General features: G+C 37.9%; 1 protein-coding gene across 3 annotated transcripts in view; it reads left to right on the plus strand.

Annotated features, from left to right (window-relative positions):
• NOVA1 (NOVA alternative splicing regulator 1) overlaps positions 1-15,613 on the plus strand; it is a 166,451-nt gene that overhangs the window by 111,472 nt on the left and 39,366 nt on the right. The gene's annotated exons all lie outside the window — the stretch shown is intronic.

Raw genomic sequence — 15,613 nt, forward strand, 5'->3', positions numbered from 1 at the left:
GAGATTTAGACTTTTGCTGGAAACAGATATACACGGATATGAAGAGTGATAGTCTCTTTTAGGATGATGGACATTTAAATTTACGGTGTAGCTTACTGTTTTAAAGGTGTGATACCACTGGTGTTTCTTTTCTATTCCTAAAAATTATGTAGTGGTCTTTGATGGAGGAGGAGCAGAGGAAGTGAGATACTGAGGTGTAGTAGCCACTGGATAGGGGAACAGTTGACTCAAATGAACTAAGAAGGGTACTCAAGGACTTATTCCCATCAGTACGTTAATGAGTATGGGCAGGAGGCCAGAGAGTGGACAGGAAACCAAAGGCTCAGAGATTCTTTCTAAAGGAAAGGAGGCCAGAGGATGACAGAGAGCCAGTCATCTGTCTTCACATGCATCAGAGGTCAGTGGGTGGCCAACAGTCCCAGAATCTGTCTTCAAGTGTATTATAAGTCAAGAGGACTAGCCAGAGAGTCAGGAGGTTTAAACCAACGGAAAGTTACATATTACTATGAGAGGACTTGAATATATCTGACAATCACCATCTGTTACAGGTAACATCTAGTTCTTCCATTTGACAGGTCTTATCCATAATATTTTAATAATTCAGAACAGTAGAAAAAGTAAGAGCAGTTATATGAAACAAGAATTATAAAAATTTAATACAGAAACAGTTTTGCCATTTTCTTAGATGTTTTTAAACCTGAGTATAACAGGTTAAATCAATTAAATTTAGTTTGTGATATCACAGAAACTCATCTGAACAGTAGCTACCAGTTTTAAGCTGCATCGAACTGGTGTTATACATATTATCAGTTTTCATATATCACCTTTAGCCCCTTTACTTCTAATATATTCTGTTATTCTTTATAATTTTCTGATATTTGATATTGGAGAAAAATGAAGTGACAATACTCTGTTCACATCAGAGAATACAAAAATAACATTTGACAAGTGAGCTGGAGAACTTTGAAGAACTTCTGAGCCTCACCTTTATCCTCAAAGTTACATTTCTCTCTAAATATATTGTGGCATGCTGAAGCTATTTGTTTAAGATATATTGTTCCTTGTTCTCAGCATCATGGTCATAGGAAGACTATAATGTGCAGGAATAGTATAGATATATTTGTGGTTTGTATATTCTTTCCGGATCAAATATTGCCATTTTTTCCAATGTGATAAAGGGCATTTATGGAAACAACATCTAACATCATACTCAGTAATGAAAAACTTGAAAGCTTTCCACTTAGTAAGATCAGTTTGGTTCAGTTCAGTCGCTCAGTTGTGTCTGACTCTTGGCGACGCCATGGACTGCAACACACCAGGCTTCTCTGTCCATCGTCAACTCTCGGAGTTTACTCAAACTCACGTCCATTGAGTCGGTGATGCCATCCAACCATCTCATTCTCTGTCGTCCCCTTCTCCTCCAGCCTTCAGTCGTTCCCAGAATCAGGGTCTTTTCCAGTGAGTCAGTTCTTCACATCAGGTGGCCAAAGTATTGGAGTTTCAGCTTTAGCATCAGTCCTTCCAATGAACACCCAAGACTGATCTCCTTTAGAATGGACTGGTTGGATCTCCTTGCAGTCCAAGGGACTCTCAAGAGTCTTCTCCAACACCACAGTTCAAAAGCATCGATTCTTTGATGATCAGCTTTCTTTATAGTCCAACTGTCACATCCATACATGACTATTGGAAAAACCATAACTTTGACTAGACAGACCTGTATTGGCAACGTAATGTTTCTGCTTTTTAATATACTGTCTAGGTTGGTCATAACATTTCTTCCAAGGAGCAAGCATCTTTTAATTTCATGACTGCAGTCACCATCTGCAGTGATTTTGCAGCCCCCCAAAATAAAATCTGACACTGTTTCCACTGTTTCCCCGTCTATTTCCCATGAAGTGATGGGACCAGATGCCATGATCTTAGTTTTCTGAATGTTGAGCTTTAAGCCAACTTTTTCACTCTCGTTCACTTTCATCAAGAGGCTCTTTAGTTCTTCACTTTCTGCCATAAGGGTGGTGTCATCTGCATATCTGAGGTTATTGATATTTCTCCTGGCAGTCTTGATTCCAGCTTGTGCTTCCTCCAGCCCAGTGTTTCTCATGATGTACACTGCATATAAGTTAAAATAAGCAGGTGACAATATACAGCCATGATGTACTCCTTTCCTGTTTGGAACCAGTCTGTTGTTCCATGTCCAGTTCTAACTGTTGCTTCCTGACCTGCATACAGATTTCTCAAGAGGCAGGTCAGGTGGTCTGGTATTCCCATCTCTTTAGGAATCTTCCAGAGTTTGTTGTGGTCCACACAGTCAAAGGCTTTGGCATAGTCAATAAAGCAGAAGTAGATATTTTTCTGGAGCTCTCTTGCTTTTTCGATGATCCAGTGGATGTTGTCAAGTTGATCTCTGTTTCCTCTGCCTTTTCTAAATCCAGCTTGAACATCTGGAATTTCATGGTTCATATACTGTTGAAGCCTGGCTTGTAGAATTTTAAGAATTTCTTTGCTAGCGTGTGAGATGAGTGCAGTTGTGCGGTAGTTTGAGCGTTCTTCGGCATTGCCTTTCTTAAGGATTGGAATGAAAACTGACCTTTTCCAGTCATGTGGCCACTGCTGAGCTTTCCAAATTTGCTGACATATTGAGTGCAGCACTTTCACAGCATCATCTTTTAGGATTTGAAATAACTCAAGTGGAATTCCATCACCTCCACTAGCTTTGTTCATAGTGATGCTTCCTAAGGCCCACTTGACTTCACATTCCAAGATGTCTGGCTCTAGCTGAATGTGAGTGATCACACCATCGTGATTATCTGTGTCTTAAAGATCTGTTTTGTACAGTTCTGTATATTCATGCCACCTCTTAATATCTTCTGTTTCTGTTAGGTCCCTACCATTTCTGTCCTTTATTGAGCCCGTCTTTGCATGAAATGTTCCCTTGGTATCTCTAATTTTCTTGAAGAGATCTCTAGTCTTTCCCATTCTGTTGTTTTCCTCTATTTCTTTGCATCGATCGCTGAGGAAGGCTTTCTTATCTCTCCGTGCTATTCTTTGGAACAATGCATTCAATTGGGTATATCTTTCCTTTTCTCCTTTGCTTTTTGCTTCTCTTCTTTTTACTCTATTCCTATATATATGCCCAAAAGAACTGAAAAGATGGACCTAAGGAGATACTTGTATGCTAACGTTCTTTGAGGCATTATTCATATTAGCCGAAAGTTAGAAACAACACAAGTGTCCATAAATAGATTAAACCAAATGTTTTATATATACTCAGTGGGAATATTTAGCCACAGAAAAGAATGAAGTTCTGGTGTATGCTTCAACATGGATGAAGAAAATACTATGCTAAATGCAATAAGCCAGATACTAAAAGGACAAACATTGTATGAGTCACCTTATATGAGGTCTTCCCACGTGGCGCTAGTGATAAAGAACCCACCTTCCAGTGCTGGAGACAAAAAAGACGCAGGTTTAATCCCTGGGTCAGAAAGATCCCCTGGAGAAGGACACAGCAGCCCTCTCCAGTGTTCTAGCCTGGAGATTCCCATGGACAGAAGAACTTGGTGGGCTATGGTCCAGAGGGTCGCAAAGAGACGCAACTGAAGTGACTTAGCAGGCACCTTATATGACATATCTAGAATAGGCGAATTCATAGAAACAGATTAGAGGTTACTGGGGGATGTAAAGAAGACATGGTGATTTAGTCCTTAAGGGTTGCAGACTCTGATTGGAGTGATAAAATAATTTTGGAAATAGTGATAACATTTGCACAACTTTGTGAATATAATTAATGGTACGGAATTGTGTGATTAAAAAATGGTTTAAATGTCAAATTTTATGTATAATTTACAATTTTAAAATATTTTGTCATTTTATATTACCTAAGCATATATGACACTGCCATAATTAATTTTATGGTGTATTCCTTCCCTAGAAGCTTCATGGGTCACAATTCTTCATGCTTCCTCTATGTTTGTTTGATATAATGCATGTGATCCATAGTATGACAATTGTTATCATTCATTGACGTGAATAATTCATTCTCTCTTAAAATCTATGCAGATGTGGGCTTTGCTTTCATATTGGATTTATGGATTCATGGTAAAGATGGAGCCATTACCTAAATTCTATTTAGAAAAAAAAAATAGAGTAAAGTCACTGCTTAAAGTTGGCTAATGCATTAATCTATATTGGCTCTGAAGGTGAGCTCATATTATATGGTAATGATAGCTTACGGTGAACGGTGTTGGATTCGTGATCTCTGAAGAAGCTTTAACTTCGGGACCAGGGACCCTGCTTGATCACTCAAGAGTTTTTGTGTAGCAGAGTTTTATAAAATAAGAAAGGGCACAGAGAAAGCCTCTGACATAGACATCAGAAGGGGATTGGAGAATTCCCCCCCTTGCTAGTTTCAGCAAGCTGTTTTATGTCTGTTAGAAAGGTATTAATCAAATAAGAGAGACACCTCAAGGCTGAAGGAATTTCACCAGTCCCCTCTCCCACAGTATGCAATTTTAAGATATGATGGCAGGAGGTGTGTCATCTCCCAGCCATAAAACAATTGATATGAATGCTGATTCATTGAACTATTATCAGCCCAAGGTTTGAGAAAAGGAAAAAAGATAGTCTTAGGTGGAACCATTTTGAAGAAGGGTAAATTCCAAAGCAAATACATAGTTTCATTAACATAGCTTTAGAAAAACATTTCCATAAGAAAAATGCATTGGTTAACTCAGGGTTTGAGGAAAGCTTAACTTCGGAAGGAACCAGGTGTCGTCATGGCAACACAGAATTTTAAGAGACACTTGCAGCCTATTTCCTCAGTTTCGAGACCCCTGGCCTTCCTGCCTTGTTACCCTCTCAGCAAGAGTAGGGCTATCACCAGATAAGTCCATCTTTTTGTTCTCAACTTTTTGACAGTAGCACTCTTCAGATTTGGTTACCTTGCTACTACGTGTCCAGAGGTATGTTTTGCTCCTGAGTTTTGAGTGACTTTGATTAGCTATACATGCCACCACTGAGTCTTTGAACTTGATTTGATATCACATGTTTGCTGCAAGCCGTGTCCCCACCTTCCAAGTGTGACTCATGAAATTATGCAAGTGAATACCTATTAGTCCATAAGGAATAGCTAGAAAAATTCCAAGTGCCATTTTTCTTACTGCAGAAATTTAAGAGTACAAATTAGTGTCAAAAATGTTGACACTGATTGGGAATGGAGGCAAAATCAGGAAGGCTGTTTTATATATATTTATAAAAATGTAGTTACAGTTTAAGTAAAATTTAGTCATGGCAGTTTTATATTCCTATAATCCATGATGGAAGTTAAAGGGTACGAATATTGACCAAACTCGGTTGCTATAATTCTGTTCCTTCATCTGGAACATATTCTTCTGCTACCCCATTTTGTCTAAATTTCTATTTGTATTTTTATGTATGTGGAAGGTTGGTTATGTTCCTCAACCATAGAGAAGTTGCCCTCTGTAGAGGATATCCCACGTGTTCCAGCAGTACACTCGCCCCTCATCACCCAAGGGCAAGGGGCCAACTGGTCTCAGGGTATATTCTGATCTGCATTTGTAGACTTGGTTCCACAAGCTGCTGGATTGAAGTTTTCTTGATTCTTGTGTCTGTCCCCTGGTGGGTGAGGCTGGTCTAGAGCCTTGTGTGGGCTTCCTGATAGGAGGAGCCAGTGTCTGCCCACAGGTGGGTGGAGATGGGTCTTGACCCTCTGGGGGGCAAGGCTGTATCAAGGGGTGTGCCTCGATGTAACTGAGTTCAGGAAATCTTTAGGCAGCCTGTCTGCTGATGGGTGGTGCTGTGTTTCCTTCCTGTTGGTTGGTTGGGCTGAGACATCTGAGCACTGGAGCCTACAGGCTATTGGATGGAGTCAGGTCTTAGTGCCAAAATGGTGGCTTCTGGGAGAGCTCATGCCGATGAATACTCCCCAGTACCTCTGCCACCAGTGTCCTTTTCCCCACAGTGATCCACTTTCACCCCCCACCTCCTCAGGAGACCTTCCTCAAGACCACCAGGTAGGTCTGGCCCAGGCTCCAATGAAATTACTGCTTTTGCCCTGGTTTCCAGTGTGCATAACAGAAAAGCTGTGACAAACTTAGACAGCATATTAAAAAGCAGAGACATTACTTTGCCAGCAAAGATCCATATAATCAAAGCTATGGTTTTTCCAATAGTGAAGTATGGATGTGAGAGTTGGATCATAAAGGCTGAGCACCGAAGAATTGATGCTTTTGAACTGCGGTGTTGAAGAAGACTCTTGAGACTGCAGAGAGATCAGACTAGTCATTTTTAAAGGAAATCTGTCCTGAATATCCACTGGAAGGACTGATGCTGAAGATGAAGTTCTAATACTTGGCTACCTGTTGCGAAGAGCTGACTTCATTGGAAAAAACCCTGATGCTGGGAAAGATTGAAGGCAGGAGGAGAAGGGGACGACAGTGGGTGAGATGGTTGGATGGCATCACCAACTCAATGAACATGAATTTGAGCAAGCTCCGGGAGTTGGTGAAGGACAGGGAGGCCTGGCATGCTGCAGTCCATAGGGTCACAAAGAGTCGGACAGGACTAAGCAACTGAACAACAAGCAGTATGCATGAGACCTTGTGTGTGCCCTCCCAAGAGTGGGGTCTATTTCCCCTAGTCCTGTGGAGCTCCTGCACTCAAGCCCCACTGACCTTCAAACCCAAATGCTCTGGGAACAATGACTCCTGCTGCCAGACACCCAAGCTGGGAAGCCCAACATAGGGCTCAGAACCTCAGTCATGTGGGAGAGTTATGCCATATAATTATTCTCCAGCTTGTGGGTTGCTTCCTGGGGGATATTGGATTTAATTAGATTATCAGTGTGCCCCCCCCACCATCTTGTTGCGTTTTCTTCTTTACGTCTTTGAATGTAGAATATCTTTTTTGATATGTTCCAGGTTTTTTCGTTGATGGTTATTCAGCAGTTAGTTGTAATTTTGGTGTGCTCTTGAGAGGAGTTGAACTCAGAGTCCTACTCTGCCATCTTGTCCCGTCCCAGGATTGCTACATATCAAAAAGTAGCCTATGTGAAAACTGAAAGTGTTGGTTGCTCAGTCATGTCCAACTCTTTGTGACCCCATGGACTGTATAGCCTGCCAGGCTTCTCTGTCCATGGAATTCTCCTGGCAGGAATACTGGAGTGGGTAGCCATTCCCTTCTCCAGGGAATCTTCTCGACCCAGAAATGAAACCCATGTCTCCTACATTGCTTGCGTATTCCTTACTGTCTGAGCCACCAGGGATCCCACAAGTATAAACCTGTGCTAAAGATGAATGACCAGCTAATCATCATCATAACTATTGGTAGGATCTTTTGCATGACCTCAGAAGTTAAAAACTGAAGATAAATTACAGTTGTTACTTAGAATTTTTAGATGTGTCTGCTTTCAAACCTCACAGTTCTTCAGAACTTCAGGTCTCCTAAACTCCTGATGTTACTTTGTGGGAGTGGCTAAATGGAAATGAGTATGCAGTTTGCATGCATGGGACAGAGATTGAGTGAGTGAGAAGCTGGACATCTGCTCTGGCATACATTCTCACATCTTCAGTTCTTTGAAGAATATGAGTACTTTTAGATTTTTGTGAAAGTATACTTTCATCCTTTGGCTTAATTGAGTATATTTTAATGTTAAAGCGTGCTCTGTAAACAGAAACTTGAGCTTCACTATATTGATTTGGGAATAAAACATGTTATAATGGCCCCTTACAAATTTTACAATTTAGAAGTAGAGACATGATTGTGTAAAGAGTTAATCACCAGAATAAGAGAAGCAATTTCTACTTTGTATCATGAGATATGTCAATTCCTATGATTTCCTTTTCTAAAGAAGCCTCTTCTTGAAATAGTATATTTTTCCCTTAGTAATTGTAGGGTAGGAGGAAGCTTTTTCAAATGTGCAAAACTGTACAATGGTATAAAAGCTGCAATTACAAATTGAACTTACTTTTTATGGCAGTTTTCCTAAATGCTTTTGTTGATCTGAAAATTTGTTCTAAAAAATTTGCTAATAGCCACACAATTATTAACCACTTCTCCTATGGTGGTCTGTTCTCTGTAAGAAGGGTCAGTCTTTTCTTTCATTTTATGCCAGATTTGAAATAAACCCATGAAGTGATATTAATAATATGGCTCAGTGCATTTTAAAAAAATTATCAAGCCTGGGTAGAAATTATTTTTCCATCATCAGGCTGAAATATATGTGATTTTCTTCAAAGAATGTGATTTGATAGCTGGCCTAACATACATTTTCAGAAGGTATGTGTTGTAATGGAAAAAATACGATATTTGACAAAATCTTACTTCTTTCTGAATTTGTTAGTTTTGTTTCCTTGGTCCAGCTGCTTTCATTTCTTTACCTGTAAGTTGAAGAAAATATTATGTGTCTTGGTAATTGTGAGTATTAAATGAGCTATCATACAGTATGCTGCATAATATATGATCATATTAATAAAATATTAAATATGTCTTATAAATTATATAATATACTATTCTCCTCTTTTAAAAAATTTGCATTTTGTTCTAACCTGAAATTTGTAATGCCTATTGTTGCTATTGATTGATATTCTATACTACTTTAATGGTTAAACTAAAGAAAAGCTCAGGAGCTAATGTTTATGCTTTTTTTAAAGCCACAAAGATATTCACATAATTAGATTACCATGACTATAGATCGAGAATAAACAATTAACTGTAAATTGCTTTATCACTAAAAACGATACTCTTAGTTTTAAAGATAAAACGCCCACTTGCAGTTTTAATTAAGCTCCGGGAGTTGGTGATGGACAGGGAAGCCTGGCATGCTGCAGTCCATGGGGTCGCAGAGAGTCAGACATGACTGAGCGAGTGAACTGAACTGCAATTTTAAACATTAAGAAAGCATTAAAGAAATATTATGCCTATTGATACTGACCTCTCAGATTCAGAAATAAAGTAGAAAAAAGCCTGAATAGATTTCACAGAGGTCAACTATCCCCTCTGGTTGTCACCAGGAATCTATCTGTTGCTAGTTTATATAGTTTCGACAACTTTCATCCAGCCATTGAGGAGTAAATGCAACCAAGTACAAGTAAAGAGAGGATTGTGCTAGAATCAGATGTAGGGATAAGGGATAGTAAAGAAAAGAATGTGAAAATTAAAGGAACAAATACCAGTCACGGAGCACCACTTGTATAAGGATAAATAAACATACATACCCAAAGAAATCTCAAGTTTGACATTTATTTCTGTTCAGAATTATATAGTTTTTCCCAAGTATAATGGAAATGTTAAATGTATTTGAAAATATATAACTAATTGGGAGATATTTCTAGAAATGGTAGAAGCTAAATGTTATGTTGAGAGAAAGAAACCCTATCCATTCAGAATATTAGCTACCCAGATTTGGCAGTTTTTCAGTGCTATAAATAGCTGTTATCGTACTCTAAAAATTATGTACCATGTTTTGCTTTACACCTCAGTTTTTGCCTATCGCGATGTTAATTGTCACTTTCTTAGTTTCAGTTCTTTTTGAGGCCAACAATATTGTTTACAGGTTGTCATAGAATTATTAATATTCTACTAAATTTTTGAGTATTAATTTTTCATTTTAAGATGTTTCACTGGCATTCATTCAAATTTCTTACTTTAGACTGGCACTAATATTTCCTGAAGAGTTATGTATTTGCATTCTTATAAGATACTGAGTTATATTTTCAGTAGGAGTATAAACTGATGCATTTTCCTACATCCAAATAAAATGCTAATTTTCATTATAGTTGACAATTGAAAATATGTGGGTCATATCATTATTATATGCCCATTATTCCAAACCAGAGTCATTCTTGTTGAAATAGGTCTCAGGTATCTAAAAACTTTTAGACTGTCTTTTATACAACAGCAAAAAAGTGTTCCTTTTTTCCATCATTTTACTGTTTTAGGTAGGTTACATTTTAAAAGTTTATCGATTTTCTATTCTAGAAAGGAAAAAAAAAACTATTAAACTGTTTATTGTTTCTCCTATTACCTTTCTGAAAGCTTCTTTAAAATCAGCTATTCTTTTTATTGACATTGTAATTTATAACTTATTAATTTTTAAAATCATTTCCCAAAATATATCTAATTTTTACATATATTGACTCGTCTTATAAACACAAAGAGGCTTATTGGCTTTTTAGACATTTTATAAAGCAAAAGGTCGATAGACAAAAAGGTCTTAAAATCAATCATATGTTTTTAATACATAGCTAAGGAAATTAGACTCTGGGAGTTATTCATTTATTCAAAAAAAAATTCCTCTTGAGTATCCACAGGGTGCCAGACACTCTTCCATACACTGAGGATACAGCAGTGAACCTGACAGACAAAGTCTCTTTTATACTTTATTTTTGTCTTTGCGTATCCTGGTGTTGTTCCCAAATTTTTTTCTATAGTACTAATTTTATTTCATATTCTCCATATATTTGTTTTCTGTATAGTGTCTGCGTGAACTAGAGAAGAACTCCATGAAAGCAGGTTTATCTGTTTGGTCATTGCTTTATTGCGAATAGTACTTAACATTCAGTGGAGAATCAATAGATTTTTGCCTAATGAATGAATGAATTGAATTAAATGAGGACCATATGGTATCCTGAAAACCAAATGAAGTGTTTTAAGACCATAGTGGTCAATGGTGTCACATGCAGCTGATGGGCCAATGTAAAGTCATGAAGATTAGATTTACCGAGGTAAGGCTGTATGAAAGGTTTAAGTGGAGTGGTAGGACAAAAGCCATGTTGGAGTAACTCAGAGTCAAGAAAAAAGGAATGGGTGGTGAAAAAATGTAAATACATGTATATAAGTTATTCAAGGAATTTTGAGAGATAAAGAAATTGAGCTGCATGTAACTAGAAGAAGGCTGCTGCTGCTGCTAAGTCACTTCAGTCGTGTCCGACTCTGTGTGACCCCATAGACGGAAGCCCACCAGGCTCCCCCATCCCTGGGATTCTCCAGGCAAGAACACTGGAGTGGGTTGCCATTTCCTTCTCCAATGTGTGAAAGTGAAAAGTGAAAGTGAAGTCGCTCAGTCGTGTCCGACCCTTAGCGACCCCATGGACTACAGCCTCCCAGGCTCCTCCATCCATGGGATTTTCTGGGCAATAGTACTGGAGTGGCTTGCCATTGCCTTCTCCGAGAAGAAGGCTAGGGAGGGCTTTAAAATGTTTTATTATAAAATTTCAGATTTTTATGTTTTATTATGCCAATTTCAGATTAGAAGAGTGAACCTCTTAAAACCTACATATTTGTCATTAATATCAAGATTTTGGCATACGTATTTTGTATGAGTAATATTTTTTGCTGTTACAAAAATATTTTGAAGTGAATCTCAGTCATTTTAGCTGCATATACTTCAGTATGCACCCAAAAAGAAAGAGAAAACTTTCTTAAACACCCTGATGCTATAATCACGCTTGTTAAAATAAACAGTAATTCTTTGATACTATTTAATATTGTTTTTATTAGAGTGTCACAATTTTTAAAGTAAAAGTTGTTTGAATTTAGATCCAGTCAAGTTCTAATTCATATTTAATTATTGTGTCTTTTAAGTTTCTTTCTGTCTAGAGAACTTTCTTTCCTATATTGAAGAAACTAGATTAATTGTTCTGAAGAATAGATCTTTGTTGCATTATGTGGAAATCCTTCATTGTGGCCCACGGATTCTCTAGTTGTGAGATGTGGGCTCAGTAGTTGCAGTACGCAAGTTTAGTTGCTCGATAGCATGTAGAATCCTAGTTCCCTGATCAGGGATCAAACCCTCTTGCCCTGCAGTGCAAGATGGATTCTTAACCACCAGACCACCAGGGAAGTCCCTCAGTATTATTTGCAAACTGTTGCTGCTGCTGCTGCTAAGTCGCCTCAGTTGTGTCCGACTCTGTGCGACCCCATAGACTGCAGCCCACCAGGCTCCCCCGTCCCTGGGATTCTCCAGGCAAGAACACTGGAGTAGGTTGCCATTGCAAACTGTTATGTCAGGCTAAATGTTTGATTCGATTTAGGTTCAGCTATTTGGGGATACATCCTCTATAGTTGGTGCCCTCTGCTTCATATTGCATCATATCAGTGCTTGATTTTCACACTCTTAGTTATGCTAATGTTAATCGGTGAAGTCATTTGGTGATTCCAGATATTTCCATTGAAAATTTCCCATTAACCTTTCATTTTATGGTTTTATGATCTTTGCCTAAGTCAGTATTTCATTTGCTTTACAAAAGGCTGATTTTCTCTTTCTGTCATAAAGGAGGAATCTAAAAATGGAAGAATGTAGAACATGTTTTTCTGCTGATAGGCAATGATATTAGGAGAAATAGTGGACTTGGGAGTTAAGAGAGATCAGATCCACTGCACAGATGATAGATCGCCTTAGGTAGGAGCAGGAACAGTTTAAGTGACTCCCCCAAGGTTATAGTAGCACAGAGTGGGTATATTTTATTAAATGTATATCACAATTTTGCTATGGCAACTTATAATTGCACCTAATTTTAGAAACATACCTATTCAGTTTATGATACGGCATGTGAAATAGAAACAAAAATTCTTTCTGATTTCACTGCCTATGTTTGTCCCTACTTGTAAGAGTTTATCTAATGTCTCCCTTAAAATATTAAATTAATGGTGTCTTAACGGGAAAAGACTCTGATGCTGGGAGGGATTGGGGGCGGGAGGAGAAGGGGACGACAGAGAATAAGATGGCTGGATGGCATCACCGACTCAATGGACATGAGTTTGAGTGAACTCCGGGAGTTGGTGATGGACAGGGAGGCCTGGCGTGCTGTGATTCATGGGGTCGCAAAGAGTCGGACACGACTGAGCAACTCAACTGAACTGATACACCTGTATCTTTACATTATAATAAGTATAAGCAAATACTTTTATATAATTTTTTCAGATTTTGTTGCTAGTCTATTGCAAAGAGAAGTAAATGCTGCTGTTAAATAAAATGGTAAATAACTCATAGTTCAGTTTAGACACTGCTACTGCTAAGTCACTTCAGTCGTGTCCGACTCTGTGTGACCCCACAGACAGAGGCCCACCAGGCTACCCCGTCCCTGGGATTCTCCAGGCAAGAACACTGGAGTGGGTTGCCATTTCCTTCTCCAGTGTGTGAAAGTGAAAAGTGAAGTCGCTTAGTCATGTCTGACCCTTAGCGACCCCACGGACTGCAGCCTACTGGGCTCCTCCATCCATGGGATTTTCTAGGCAAGAGTACTGGAGTGGCTTGCCATTGCCTACTCCTAGTTTAGACACTAATGGAGCATAAAAGCTTGTAAAATGACAAAAAAAAAACAGCAACTTTTATTATTTATAAGCTCATTTTTGTTACACAGTTTGGTCATATACCTAACAGTCTTCCTTCTTTGTGACTTTCTCCTAAAAATTATAGTTTTGTGTTATCTAAGTGAAAAGGCCATTAGAGTTCAGTGGAAGAATATGACAGCATCTCTTCTGAGGATTACAGCAATTCCCATTGGGGAAATTGCAATTTCCTTTTTTCTTTCCCTTTTTTTTGGTAGTAGTTCTAATGTTAGTGATATCATTTAATCTTGAAAGAATATTTATGGCAACTTTGGACCTATAAACTATTGCCAAATTGTCTCATGCATGCTATGTGAAATTCAGTTTTAGACAGTCATATTTCTTTATGGCTCAATGATTTCCATTTACTACTTTTTAGACTGTATATTCTGAAGAATAGTGGGGTTACTGTGTTGTCTGGCACAGTATGTATTCTATTAAATTAGAACTTTAAAAGCAACATGGATCATATAGTTCTTTTAGTTACTTAGTACCTTGTTTTATTTTTAAAAAATCTCTGTTGAGGCTTAACTGATTTCCTTTTCTGTCTTGGCATCCCCAGAAGAGCACTGTTTAGTTGTCTCCAAAAGCAGGAATGTAATCCTATCTGTGTTTTGTATTGTCTGCTGACTTAGATGAGACCACTTCACAGGAGCTGCATTGATCAGTTCTCATCCTTTCTAGTCATTTATTGGGCAATTAATACAACCTTGTAAAGACTCCCTAGAGTATCCCTAGTAAACTAGATCCTTTTACCCTGGAATAGATACAGAGATACATCAAGATACTCAAAGATGAGAAAAGCTGATTCGGAGAAACAGGAAATATTAAGCCTTCAAACTCACAATCTGAATGTGTTTCAGATTGTCTCCCTCCTCACAACTAAAAGACACTGCTTTCTGTTGAAATATTTTGTACAAGTTAGGAAATGTAGCTTTTCATAAACTTACATCTTCATGGTTTAAAACAGGATAATTTAATTCAGGTGTGGTGATGGTGGTGTACTCGCTAAGTCATGTCCAACTCTTACGACACCATGGACTATAGCCTACCAATCTGTCCATGGGATTCCCCAGGCAGGAATATGGAGTGGGTTGCCATTCCCTTCTCCAAGGTATCATCTCAACCCAGGAATCAAACGCAGGTCTCTTGCATTGTAGGCAGATTATTTACCAACTGAGTTGCGAGGGAAGCCCCAATTTAGGTGTATACATATAATATTATTCTTTTATTCCTGCTCCTAATTCTTGTGATCTAAGTCTTTTTTCTGAAGGTAAGAGTGATAATCTTTTACTGTTCTTTAAAAAAAATTTAAATGCTAGGGAAATGGTTTATATGGTAATCAATCCTTAAAACAGTCTAAACTCCTTGCAATTTTTTTAATATGTAATTTCACATTTTTTTCCTTCAAAATGTACTTTAAAATGTTTTATAGAATGGCTTAGAATTTTGAAACTGTGGTATGAAACGGATATGTGTTAAGTACTTGGGAGGTCATATTAGCTCAAAAACAACTATTTTCTAAATTTTAAAAGATTCTTTTTACTTGTTGGTAAATGTTTAGTAAAAAGAATACTGATGTCTGAGAAGTAAGTTTATGTGTTTGCTGTGTTGAGCTGCTGAGCAAAAGATTACAGTTTAAGAACAGGCTGCTGCAGTGAGGCTCAAAATAGTCTGAAAAACTAATCACTTATTTTTATTGCCTTTAGGTATACCTGTATAGTATAAAATAGTCTATAGGATCTGTGCATTAGACCCAACCAATTTCATTTTAGTCTTGTCTCACATCATATGTCTAAATTTTATTCACTAGATATGAAGCAAATAAAGCTAATGATATCTTTTATCAATTATTCATCAATTTCAAGTGAAAATAGTTTCAAATTTTGTTTTTAATTATTCTATCTTATTAAAGCTGCATAATCAGTAAAAGCAGGGTTGATTATTTGTCCAATAAATATCTGTTATGTACCTATCATGTGCCAGCGATGCCTCTAGGCTTTGGGGAAGCTACAGCACAATGCAAAACAGACTAATCAACTGTTCTCTGAGAACTTGCATTCTAGTAGAAACAAAAAAAATAAACAGAAAATGTCAGATAGTGTTATTGCTGTGATTAAAAGAAGAACAGGGTACATGAATAAAAGGTGGGAAAAATTCACAAACTTACCTACTTTGTAAGCTTTCCAGGACCCCTTCTCTCCACTAATTTAAATCCCTTTTTTTTTTTTACTGTAAGCCATCCATGTGTGCCATCCATGTAGAT

Source organism: Moschus berezovskii, chromosome 21, assembly GCF_049115385.1.
Source record: "Moschus berezovskii isolate FMDL1 chromosome 21, NW_MosBer_1.0, whole genome shotgun sequence".
NCBI lineage: Eukaryota > Metazoa > Chordata > Mammalia > Artiodactyla > Moschidae > Moschus > Moschus berezovskii.